The sequence below is a fragment of the Schistocerca americana genome, chromosome 1 (genome assembly GCF_021461395.2).
Source record: "Schistocerca americana isolate TAMUIC-IGC-003095 chromosome 1, iqSchAmer2.1, whole genome shotgun sequence".
NCBI lineage: Eukaryota > Metazoa > Arthropoda > Insecta > Orthoptera > Acrididae > Schistocerca > Schistocerca americana.
This window is the reverse complement of record NC_060119.1, coordinates 492,173,070-492,185,759: the sequence shown is the minus strand read 5'-3', so window position 1 is coordinate 492,185,759 and position 12,690 is coordinate 492,173,070.

Sequence of the window (12,690 nt, the reverse complement as noted above, 5' to 3'; positions counted from 1 at the left end):
GACAGCCTGGAGAACAGCGTAAAGCTCCGCAGTAGAAACCGAACACTTGTCGCGAAGCCGAAATCGATTTGGGGTGTCGCCAACAATATAGGCACTCCCTACACCAAACGATGTTTTTGAGCCATCAGTGTAAATAAATGTGGCTTCCTTTATTTGTGCACATAGAGCAGCAAATGTCCGACGATAAACTAGTGGAGGGTTACCATCCTTGGGAAACTGACAAAGGTCACGGAGCAGGCAGGTCCGGGGACGGAGCCAAGGCGGTGCTGTACCCCAAGTTGTCAAGAAAGTTTTAGGAAAGCGGAAGTAAAGAGAATGGAGCAGTTGACGGAAGCGGACTCCCGGTGGTAGTAGGGAGGAAGGGCGGCCAGCATACCCTAAATCCAAGGAGGCGTCGAAAAAAATGTCACGGGCCGGATTAGCAGGCTTGGAAGACAGATGGATAGCATAACGACTCAGAAGGACAGCTCGCCGATTGGACAGCGGAGGTTCAGCAGACTCAGCATAAAGGCTTTCCACAGGGCTGGTGAAAAAGCTCCGGACACTAAACGTAATCCACGGTGGTGGATAGAGTCGAGACGACGAAGAATAGACGGCCTAGCAGAGGAGTAAACTATGCTTCCATAGTCCAATTTCGAGCGCACTAAGGTGCGATAGAGGCGGGGAAGGACCACTCGGTCCTCCCCAGGAGGTACCATTCAGGACACGGAGGGTGTTGAGGGATCGTAGACAGCGAGCCGAAAGATAGGAAACGTGGGAGTACCAGCACAGTTTTCTGTCAAACATAAGACCCAAGAATTTAGCGACGTCCGAAAACGGAAGGTTGACAGGTCCTAGATGTAAGGAAGGTGGAAGAAACTCCGTACGACGGCAAAAATTAACACAATCGTTCTTACTAGGGGAAAAGCGGAAGCCGGTTTCCATGCTCCAAGAGTGGAGGCGATCGAGACATCCTTGAAGACGTCGTTCAAGAAGGCTGGTCCGTTGAGAGCTGTAGTAGATCGCAAAATCGTCCACAAAGAGGGAGCCCGAGACATCAGGAAGGAGACGATCCATAATTGGATTTATGGCAATGGCAAACAGTACAACACTTAGCACGGAGCCCTAGGGTACCCCGTTTTCTTGGGAGAAAGTGCGGGAGAGAGTAGTGTTCACCCACACTCTAAATGTGCGCTCTGCCATAAATTCGCGAAAAAAAAAGGGGCAGCCGACCTCGAAAGCCCCAAGAGAACAGTGTGCGGAGGATGCCTGTCCTCCAACAGGTATCGTATGCTCTCTCCAGATCAAAAAATATTGCTACTGTTTGGCGTTTCCGGAGAAAATTGTTCATGATATAAGTGGAGAGAGCAACAAGATGGTCAACTGCAGAACGATGCTTTCGGAAACCGCATTGGGAAGGTGTTTAAAGACTGTGGGACTCCGGCCACCAAGCTAAACGGCAATTTACCATACGCTCCAAAACCTTACATACACTACTCGTGAGAGAAATGGGGCGATAGCTAGAGGGGAGATGTTTGTCCTTTCCAGGTTTCGGAACAGGAACGACGATAGCTTCCCGCCATCGTCTGGGAAAAGTACTGTCGGTCCAAATTCGATTATAAAGGCGAAGGAGGTAACGCAGACTATGGTATGGTAAATGCAGCAACATTTGGATGTGGATACCATCCGGTCCTGGGGGGGAAGAACGAGAAGAAGTGAGTGCATGTTGGAGTTCCCGCATGGAGAAAACAGTGTTGTAGCGTTAGCGATTTTGAGAGGAGAAGGCAAGAGGTTGCATTTCCGCTGCGCGTTTCTCCGGGAGAAACGCTGGCGGGTAATTTGAAGAGCTCGAAATCTCAGCAAAGTGTTGACCCAATGAGTTAGAAATTGCGACGGGGTCCACTACTGTATGATGCGCGACAGTGAGCCCAGAGACCGGTGAGAAACTAGGCGCGCCAGATAACCATCAAATCCGACTCCAAACTTCAGAGGAGGGAGTGAAGGTGTTAAAAGAGCTAGCAAAGAAGTCCCAGCTTGCCTTCTTGCTATCGCGGATGACGCGACGGCATCGCTCACGGAACTGCTTATAGCGGATACAGTTGGCCAAAGTAGGATGATGTCTGAAAACGCGAAGAGCACGTCGCCGCTCACGTATTGCGTCACGGCATGCCTCGTTCCACCAAGAAACTGGGGGGCGCCGGGGCAATTCGGAGGTGCGAGGTATTGAACGTTCCGCAGCTGTAAGAATAACGTTTGTAATATGAGTGATCTCATCGTCGATGCTAGGAAAGTGACGGTCATAGAATGTCGCTAGAGACGAAAAAAGTGTCCAATCGGCTTGGGCAAACTTCCAGTGTCGCGGGCGCATATATGGCAGTTGTGGCCGCAATCAAAGGATACATGGAAAGTGGTCACTCGAGTGTGTATCAGCAAGGGCGAACCATTCGAAGCGCCGAGCTAGCGGAACAGTAGCGACCGGAAGATCCAAATGAGAGAAATTTGTCGTGGAGGCAGATAAAAACGTAGGGCCCCCAGAGTTGAGGCAAACAAGATCCGCTTGGTGGAAGACGTCTATCAATAGTGAGCCACGCAGACATGGATGTGGAGATCCCCAAAGCGGGTGGTGGGCATTGAAATCTCCAACCAGCAAATAGGGGGGTGGAAGCTGACCAAGAAGATGAAGGAGATCCGCTCGTACCATTGGTGTGGACGATGGAATGTATACAGTACAAAGAGAGAAGGTGTATCCAGAAAGGGAAAGACGGACAGCGACAACTTGGAAGGAAGTATTTAAGGGGATTGGGTGATAATGGAGAATATCATGGAGAAGAATCATGAGTCCTCCATGTGCTGGAGTGCCTGCAACAGAGGGGAGATCAAATCGGACTGACTGAAAATGGGGGAAAACAAAGCGGTCGTGGGGACGCAGCTTTGTTTCCTGAAGACAGAAGACGACCGGCGAGTAGGATTGTGAAAGGATCCACAATTCATCCCGATTGGCCCGAATACCGCGGATATTCCAGTGGGTAACGGATATAGGGTGGACAGAAAATGGAAGAATGTGATGAAGGTTGCCCTCAACTCAACGACTGCTCAGAGCTTTTGACCGACAGCGTGGAACGGCATTCAGCCGAAGACAGAAGATCCTGATCCATAGGTTGTTCGGGAGCAGCTCCTGCCACCAGCGATCGGCCGGTTGATCGGCTGCCAGCATTGTGCCTCGGCGACACAGAAGACGGCCGAGGGCGGCTACCGCCAGGTGGTGCTGTAGATGAGACACGCCGTGGCGGAGAAGGAGAGGAACTGGGTTTCTTATTTGCCTTCTTGGAAACAGGATGTTTAGATGAAGGAGGAACCGATGGTTGTGAAGTTGGGGTACGTAAAAAATCTTCACGAGTAGGCTCTTTTTTGGAAGTCTGGGTGTCTGACTTTTGGGCTCGAGATTTAGCAGAACCCGATGAAGGGTGAGCCATAGAGTGAGCAGGCGAAAGTGGGGAGGTTGAACGGGCGATCTCTGCGCTAGCCGATCTGACGACCGTGGCACTGAAGGCGAGATCACAAGTCTGTGTGGCCGCCTCCTTTGTTGGCCGAGGAGAGGCAAGGACAGTGCTGTATTTACCTGTCTGAGGCACAGTGGGCTTTCGACTGGCGAAAAATTCTCGAGCAGCAAAGGTCGACACCTTTTCCTTCACTCTGATTTCCTGAATGAGCTTTTCGTTTTTAAAAATGGGGCAATCTCTAGAGGAAGCAGCGTGGTCACCCATACAGTTGATGCAACGAGGGGATGGAGGTGGACAAGCACCCTCATGGGCATCCTTGCCACACGTAACACATTTTGCCGGATTGCAACAGGACTGGCTGGTATAATTCAACCGCTGTCACTGATAGCAACGCGTAGGGTTTGGGATGTAAGGGCGAACGGAAATTATCTCATAGCCCGCTTTTATGGTTGATGGGAGTTTGTCAAATGTCAAGAAGACAGTACGGGTTGGAATGATGTTTGTGACAACCCTTTTCATGACTCGATGAACAGCTGTTACGCCCTGGTCAGACAGGTAGTGTCGAATTTCCTCGTTTGACAATCCGTCGAGGGAGCGTGCATAAACAACCCCACGTGAGGAATTTAAAGAGTGGTGCGCTTCCACCTGGACAGGGAAGGTGTGTAGCAGTGAAGTACGCAGCAGTTTTTGTGCCTGGAGGACACTGACTGTTTCTAACAACAAGGTTCCATTTCGTGATCTGGAAGAAGACTTTACAAGACCTGCAATTGCGTCGACACCTTTGTGAATAACGAAAGGGTTGACCGTGGAGAAGTCGTGACCTTCGTCAGACCGAGAAACAACAAGGAACTGTGGCAATGATGGAAGAACTGTCTGTGGCTGAGACTCATTGAACTTACGCTTGTGAGCAGACATAGTAGAAAATGAGGAAACCATTGCGGAAGTATCCCCCATGATTACCGGCGTCTCCGATGGCGCGCTCCTTCCTTGTGGGGGCCCTCTCTGAGGGCACTCCCGCCTTAGGTGATTGTTCACACCTCAGGTCACACCTCCAGGGAAACTGACGGAGGGACCAATCGGCACTTTCGGAAGGTATCAGCTCGGGTAATCACCCCTTCCTGGGCCTGGCCGTTACCAAGGGGTACATACGTGTCCTACCTGTCTACCCGGGGTGTGGAATTACGCGTTACCCCGTCACCTGCTATGCATGGAAATGCGTGGGTTGGCCTTCAGACACGCACAGGGAGGAAAAAAGAGAAAGGGAAAAACAAATGGAAAGGAAAGAAGAGAGGTCTCAAACGCCACAGCGGAGAAAAGGGTAAAGAGAAGAGGTAAAGAAAACAGAAGGACAAAGGAAGGACGAAGACTTGTAAGCAGAGAAAGCGAAGCATGTGTTACATTTTCGAGCGTCCGTCTCCGGACGTAGGCACAAAACATACTCCCAGAGGGAGAAAAAGGAAGGAAAGAGGCGGAGGTGGGGGGGGGGGCAAGATGGGGGATGGGGAAGGATGCGGAAAATGAAGGTATGCAGCCCGGATAGGAAGGAGGGCCACACTAGCTCGGGGTCCCGTGCTCGCTACGCACGTATCCACAAAAGAGTTGTGGACCCCCTGGGGGGTTGACTGGGCATGGACACGACCCAGTTATTAAGGGGAAGGAGGAGGGAACGAATCGTCTCGCCATTGTTCGTTATCGTTCGACGTATACTGCTGTCGGCGGCAGGCGCTGCGTCGGTACGGCGCATCGCGTCGGAGCTGTGCTCCATGGGTTGGCTGCCCACATCAGCAATCGCGGCTTCGCGGCGGGCTCAGGTATGATCTCCATGTTGTCTGCCCGTTGTCGGTGGCGTGGCCGAAGCTGTGCTGTTACGGTGTCGGAAGGCGATCGGTGGAGGAGCGCCTATGTACTCTCGTTCCGCAGTGTCTCCACGGATATCTTCTTTCGCTTCTCATCCCTCTCTCAGCTCAGCTGCTCTTCGAAATATTCTTCCTTTCGGCGTTGTCATTGGTGGACGAAATTTTCACTGTAGCTAAATGACAGATTGCCAATCATCGCCACGCCTTTCCGTGCAGGGTGGAAATTTTCTGTCTGGCGTGGGCTGACGTGTGGCTCGTGAATCGTCATCTTTCTCACGATTTCACATTCTTAAAATGTTTTCCTGCATTCCGAGGCTCTTGGGAGCGCAGCTACGATACACTTCTTTATAACCACTCTCTCTGAGTGAGCCCTGGACAGACTCATGTTTGGGCTCCGTCTCAAAATCTGCTGGCGTCCGTCATTTACAAGGAATGTCCTCACTGTCGAGAAAAAACATCTCCTTAAGAATTCTGGCTTCTTTCACACGCCTACCTGCGCCAGTTCCCCCCGCTTTTTGGATGCTGCTCCTTGTGCACGTGGGGTGCTGGAATTGTCGGCACATCCCTGCTTTCTAAGGGAGGTAAAATGACTGCCGCCAGGCCAGAAGAGCTCAGATGCTTTCGCGTGTACATTCTTGGCGTTCCGTTCTAATGGCTGCAGGTGTCCATCAGCTCTTGGTACGCTTGTCGTTGTCGCACGGGCCTTTCGTATCGTGCCCTCCTTGAGCGAGACGAGGACATCCGCTCCAGCTTCCCACTGTGTCCTTGAAGAATGACTGCACCCGGTGGCTCGTCCCAGGGTGTCCGGCTCGGCCGCTCGCAGCGCGTTGGAGAAAGTGACCGCGGTCAGACGTATTACAATATAGTCAATATCATGTGATTTATAGAACACGCACGTAGGAAGAACAAAAGTGATAGAAAAGTAGGTGTTGAATAAAAACGGAGTCAGCGAATATAAATGAAAATATGTTCGGAGAAGAGCTTCTGTGAAGTTTGGAAATTAGGAGACGAGGTACTAGCAGAACTAAAGCTGTGAGGTTGGTCGTAAGTCGTGCTTGGGTAGCTCAGTCGGTGGAGCACTTGCCCGCGAAAGTTAAAGGTCTCGAGTTCGAGCCCCGGTCCGGCACACAGTCTTAATAAGCCAAAACTGAAAATGTTGTCCCTGCGTAACGACAAGCGCCAACAGGAAGATCAAGAACGTAACCGTAGAGAAGGCTGTGAGACGACGTCAGCCAATAGTACGCTGTCTAGGACGGCACCAAGGCAGGAGCGGCTTCTATACGAAGAGAATATAAGGGTCGCTCCTGCCAGCCTCGACCGAACGGTAGTAGACGGGCACTAGCAGACCCGGACTAGAAACCATGCACAAGTAGAAGAGGCACTAGAACAGCCGTAATTAACGATCCATATGACCCTGTGTGAGTTACTTGTGTGGACATTGTATATAGCGAATGACACTGATTATCTGCATGTCGCCAATTGCTTGCGACCCAAAGCTAAGTAACGTCAATATACTTTATTGTAATAAAAACCATTAATGTGATATGTTTGAACTGTTGTATAGCTGTCCGAGAAAGCAGCATCCTAAGGCACCCTATAAGAAACGAGTGGGCGGGACACCACAAATGTAGATTAAAACCAGGTAACATCTAAATACATAAGTAGAAGCACATCTAATCGGAATTAAAGCACCACCTAAAATACCTCTTCCATTTAGTGCTCAGAGCTTCCGTAGTGTCTTGCTGCACAGTACAAAATTAACCGACAGATCGCTAGGAACATTAACTGTGAAACGTTTATTGACGGTCTTGTATCAAGTTTTAGCACTTCCACCTGACTAAAAACCAGCATAATTAAGGGTCTCCTGCCTCCATTATAAATAACTAATGATATGCAGCTGTCTAACTGCATTCATCAAGATCCCGAGAACCGATCAAGAGGACGGAAAATGTTTACCATTAACAGTTCATGCACCTCCTGTAGCCGACTCCTAGCAACTTACCTCGATGAACTCCACAAAGTCAAAATAGGATAAGAATTCAACGTCAACAGGTCGTAAGAAACGGATTATTGCGACCGCGGTAATTTACACTGTAAGCGCTGCGCGGGATTAGGCGAGCGGTCTTGGGCGCTGCAGTCATGGACTGTGCGGCTGATCCCGGCGGAGGTTCCAGTCCTCCCTCGGGCATGGGTGTGTGCGTTTGTCCTTAGGATAATTTAGGTTAAGTAGCGTGTAAGCTTATGGACTGATGACCTTAGCAGTTAATTCCCATAAGATTTCACGCACATTTGTACATTTTTTTTTTGTACACTTTAAGCCAATTTTTTGGCTTGGAGAGGATATTTGATAAAGAGACACCTGAGGGTGCATCCATGCTCCAAAGTCGGGGAAAATCTATGTTTAATCATTGTGAAAAATGTGTGGCAGAAACCGCGATATGTACCTCTGGGCGCTGCTGTCAGTCTTGCGTCCGGTAACTGGCCACCAAAAGCGGATAGCCGACGACCGGGCACGAATGTAGCCTGGCATCAAGGAGCATTCAATCGCTGCAGCCGAAGACTGAACTTATATAAAATATTTAAAAAACGAAAAACAGTACTTTAACTAGAGAAAAATAACTTTACATAGTACTGTTGGACTTGGTCGTGTAGTAATCCACAGAATGTCACGCCAGCATTGTGAGTTTATTCTTGAACACTGTACTGAACTGAGAACTATTAAGGATTTTAAATGGGGCATCGATGTATTCGTTACCAGAAAATACAGCGATGGTGATTTTGAATTTTTCAGGTAGTGATTTTAGTTTGTACATGCTAGACTGCTTCAGTTGAACGATTACAAAGCATGTTCTAATCGTTTGTACTTGACCGTAGTCATAAACTTTCTGGTATAGAACTGAGAGCGGTTTACGAGAGTGACAGTTAACATTCTCGGTGGCAGTGAGATTTATCGCGTCCTGTAATAGCTACGAAGTTTTCTCCCACGACTTCTTCTGATTAGTCCGATTTCGTGTGGATTCTTCTCCCTGAGTCGGTGACTACATCTCGAAGCATTCAGGTTTCCTCAGGACAATCGGTTGATCGAACGCCTGTACCCGAGAAATTTAAGAATCTGTAGAATAAGGGAACCGCCACAGGAGACACTTCTTGTTTCCATAAAACCAAATACTAGTTACTGGCTTCAGTTAGACGTCTCCAGATCCCCAATATAAACACCAACGCCATCTACACAATGGCCGCACGCTCTGACAGGAGGTCTCTTAGTTCTGAGCACGTTAGTACTCACAAAACTGCAACACTCAGCTACAGAACTGGAATGTGACCAGGCGGAATCCCACTCCCGCACACTGGAACGCGCTTTAAAATTCTTGTAGCTTTTCCGTATTGGAAAAGTGACTGTGCTGATCGCAAAGAATCCTGACCACCGATCAGAAACGCTAAACGCTATGACCACGTGCTCCGGTCAAGTGAGCATCCAAGAGGGCTGTTGGCAGTTCCTCGTTCTTTGAGCCTCAAGTCACTCCAGAAAATTGTCTTAATTCACTGCCTGAAAAAATATAGTGAAGCACTCAGAAGGGGAGGAGGAAACGGAATGAAACTTCGCAGATTGATAGGGTATGCTATATTATTTCCGTGATTACAAAATCGAGTCAAATTTACGAGAAACTTGGCAGAATGAGCACACCTATCAGTATGACGGTTGCACCCCCTCTGGCCTAGAAGTAAACCCTGATTCTGTTGGGAAGGAAGCTTTTGTAACCTCTCCTCCGCACAACTATTGCAACTGTTATTTGATGTCGTGGATAATGGTACTGAGATGAAATTAAGTGCGAGCCGGTCCCACACATCTTCCGTCAGGGACACTTTTGAGGCTATTGAGATACCTTAGCAACAAGCAGATAGCACAGACACACGTGCATTGTGTGGACGAGCATTGTTATCATGAAAAATGGCACTGTGGTATTGTTGCATAAGAGGTAACACCTGAGGGCGCAGGATGTCCATGATGTACCGTTATGTCGCTAGAATTCCCTAAATCACGATTTATAGCAGTACACTATGTGACCCTAATATAGGCATATGTCATTGCACCATTCCCAACGCAGCTTTTGAGGTGTTTACGGGAGGCTACGGATGGTACATTAATCCCCTAGTCCTGATGCTGCTAGTCTCTGATCAATGGTTCGGGACGACACGGAATATTGCAGGAAGTCCGTTACTTGTTCGCAGATGGCAGGCACAGATGTGACGTGTTTATCATGTGACTAGTTCAAATGGCTCTGAGCACTATGGGACTTAACTCAAAAATGGCTCTGAGCACTATGGGACTTAACATCTATGGTCATCAGTCCCCTAGAACTTAGAACTACTTAAACCTAACTAACCTAAGGACAGCACACACATCCATGCCCGAGGCAGGATTCGAACCTGCGACCGTAGTGGTCGCGCGGTTCCAGACTGTAGCGCCTAGAACCGCTCGGCCACTCCAGCCAGCGATGTGGCTAGTGCACAATACAGTGATCCGTCCTTGTGATGGTCAGACGTGGTCCACCGGAAACTTGACGAGTGCGCTCCCCGTTTTGATGCAGTCCGGCATTGGGCCACTGTCAAATATGAAAGCTCCACAAATATGGATATTGAAAGGTTCCATCGGATGGCCAAATGAAGATTCACAACGAGAAATAAAGTCAATTGCACTCAGTATGTCTGCCGGGAGGCCTCATCCGTGACGTGGAGGCGGCCTTGCCCCAGCCGTCCAGCGTATAAGGTGCAGGCATCTGCGAGTTATGGCTCACATCGACACTAACGACATCTGTCGCATGGGTTCTGAGGTCATCCTCAGTTCTTATAGGCTGGTGGTGCAGGTGGTGAAGGCTGTCCTCCTCGCATGCGGAGTGCAAGCTGAGCACGAAATTTTGAGCATCGTTCCCAGAGCTGATCATGGTCTTTAGATTTTGAGCCGAATGGAGGGTCTCAACCAAAGGCTGCGTCGTCTCTATGAAGGTCTTGGCTGCAGATTTCTGGACCTGCGTTATCGGATGGGGATTTGCATGTCTCCCCTTGACAGGTCGGGGGTGCACTACACAAAGGAAACAATGAATCGGGTAGCAGAGTACTTGTGGATTACACATGGTTTTTGTTTTTACAGTGGGCGGTAGTTTGAGGTACTCTCATAACACTCGCCAGTCGATATGTAGGGAAATCAGGCTGCGTTGAGAATACAGACAGACTGCAAAAAAATTGTCAAAAATTGTCGAAGTATTCGTAACAAAGTTCCCTAATTTACTGTTCTCCAGGAAAATTCTCAACCTCAAATTATTCTTGGGATTGAGAGTTGGCTAAAGCCCGACATGAAAAGCACTGAGATATTTACCGAGTCTTGGAATGTTTATCGCAAAGACCGATTAGACGCCGAAGGAGGGGGAGTGTTCATTGCAGTCGAGAAAAAATGCTGTCCCTACTGAGGTTGAAATTGAGTGTGATAGTGAAATTACCTGATCGCGCATAACAGGTCTAGGTGAAACCAAGTTAATTGTTGGATGTTTTTACCGACCACCCGACTCCGCTATGGCAGTTTTAGAGTCATTCACAGAAACTCTATGGTCAGCTGGGCATAAATACCCGTATCATGCAATAGTAGGTGGTAGTGAGTTTAACCTACCGAGTATTGACTGGGACAGGTATGGATTTATTGCAGGGGGATACAGACGGACAGTCTCGTGAAGCAGTTTTGAACATATCTTACGAAAACAGCCTTGAGTAGCTAGTTCGGCTGCTACGAACAGGCCAGACCTTATCAATGGCGTCAGTATAGCTACGGGGATTAGTGTTGATGATGTCATCATAGAGACTATGGTTACGAAAGCTAATAAATCAGTAAGGGGCCTAGGAGAGCGTTTCTGCTAGAAAGAGCAGATAAGCAGTTGTTAGCATCTCACTTAAATAATGAACTCCAATCATTTAGTTCCAGAATGATGGCCGTGGAGAAATTATGGGCAAAGTTTATGTAGATTGTAAATCGTGCTCTGAACAAGTATGTGTCTAGTAAGTAGATTAAGGACGCAAAAGACCCACAGTGGTTTAATAACGAAATTAGGAAAATGCTGTGGAAGCAAAGGCTGTTGCACTTTCGGTTCAAAAGGGGACCCGCAAATGACGATAGGTAAAGTTTAGTAGAGATTCTTGCGTCTGTGGTAAGATATATGAGCGAAGAATACAACAGCTATCACCGTCATACCTTGGTTGAAGACCTGGTGGAGAACCCTAAAAAATCCTGGTCCTATGTAGAATGCCTAAGCGGGTTTAAGGCTTCCGTACAGTAACTGTTTGACCAGGCTGGTTTGGCAATAGAAGATAGCAAAAGTAAGACCGAAATTTTCAATTCCACGTTTAAGAAATAATTCACGCAGAAGAATCGCACGAACGCAACGTCGTTTGACCATCGCGCAGAGTTCCGTGTGGATGACATAGTAATGAGCATCCTGGCGTAGAGAAACAACTGAAAGAGCTGAAAGCAAATAAGTCGCCAGGTCAGGATGGATCCCAGTTCGATTTTACATCATTGGCCCATTAATTAGTTTGTATTTAACGCAAATCTCTCAGCTAGCGCGAAGTGCCAAGCTACTGGAAGAAAGCTCAGGTGTATAAGAAGGGTAAAAGAACGGACTTGTAAAATTTTAGACCAATATCTTTAACATCGGTTTGCTGAAGAATTCTAGAGCTTATTCTGAGTTCGAATATAATAAATTTCCGAGAGACAAAAAAGCTCATGTCTATGAATCAGCATAGCTTTAGAAAGCATAGCTCGTGCATCTTAATTAAATTCCACGCACCGCCTCACATTGCTAAACCCAGCTCGCTCTTTTCACACATGATATACTGCGAAATATGGATGAAGGGCTACAGCCTGATTCCATATTTCTAGATTTCCGAACAGCATTTGTCACGGTACCTCACTGCAGACTGTTAACGGAGACACGTGCATACGGAATAGGCTCCCAGATATTGACTGGCACGAAGACTTGTTAAGTAATAGGACACAGATATTGAAAGGGGTAACATCAGGAGCGCTCGGGGAAGTGTGATAGAGGCGTTATTATTTTCTTTATACACAAATTATCTCGCAGACAGGGTGGGCAGCAATCTGCAATTGTTCGCTAATGATACTGTGGTGTACAGGAAGATGTGGAAGATAAGTGACTGCAGCTTGATACAAGATGACGCATACAAAATTACTAGTTGGAATGATGAGTAGCAGCTGACTCCTAATGTAGAATGATGTATGTTAATGCCGACGAGTAGGAAAAACAAAACCATAAAGTCCGGATACAGCATTGGTAGTCACACACAGTCAC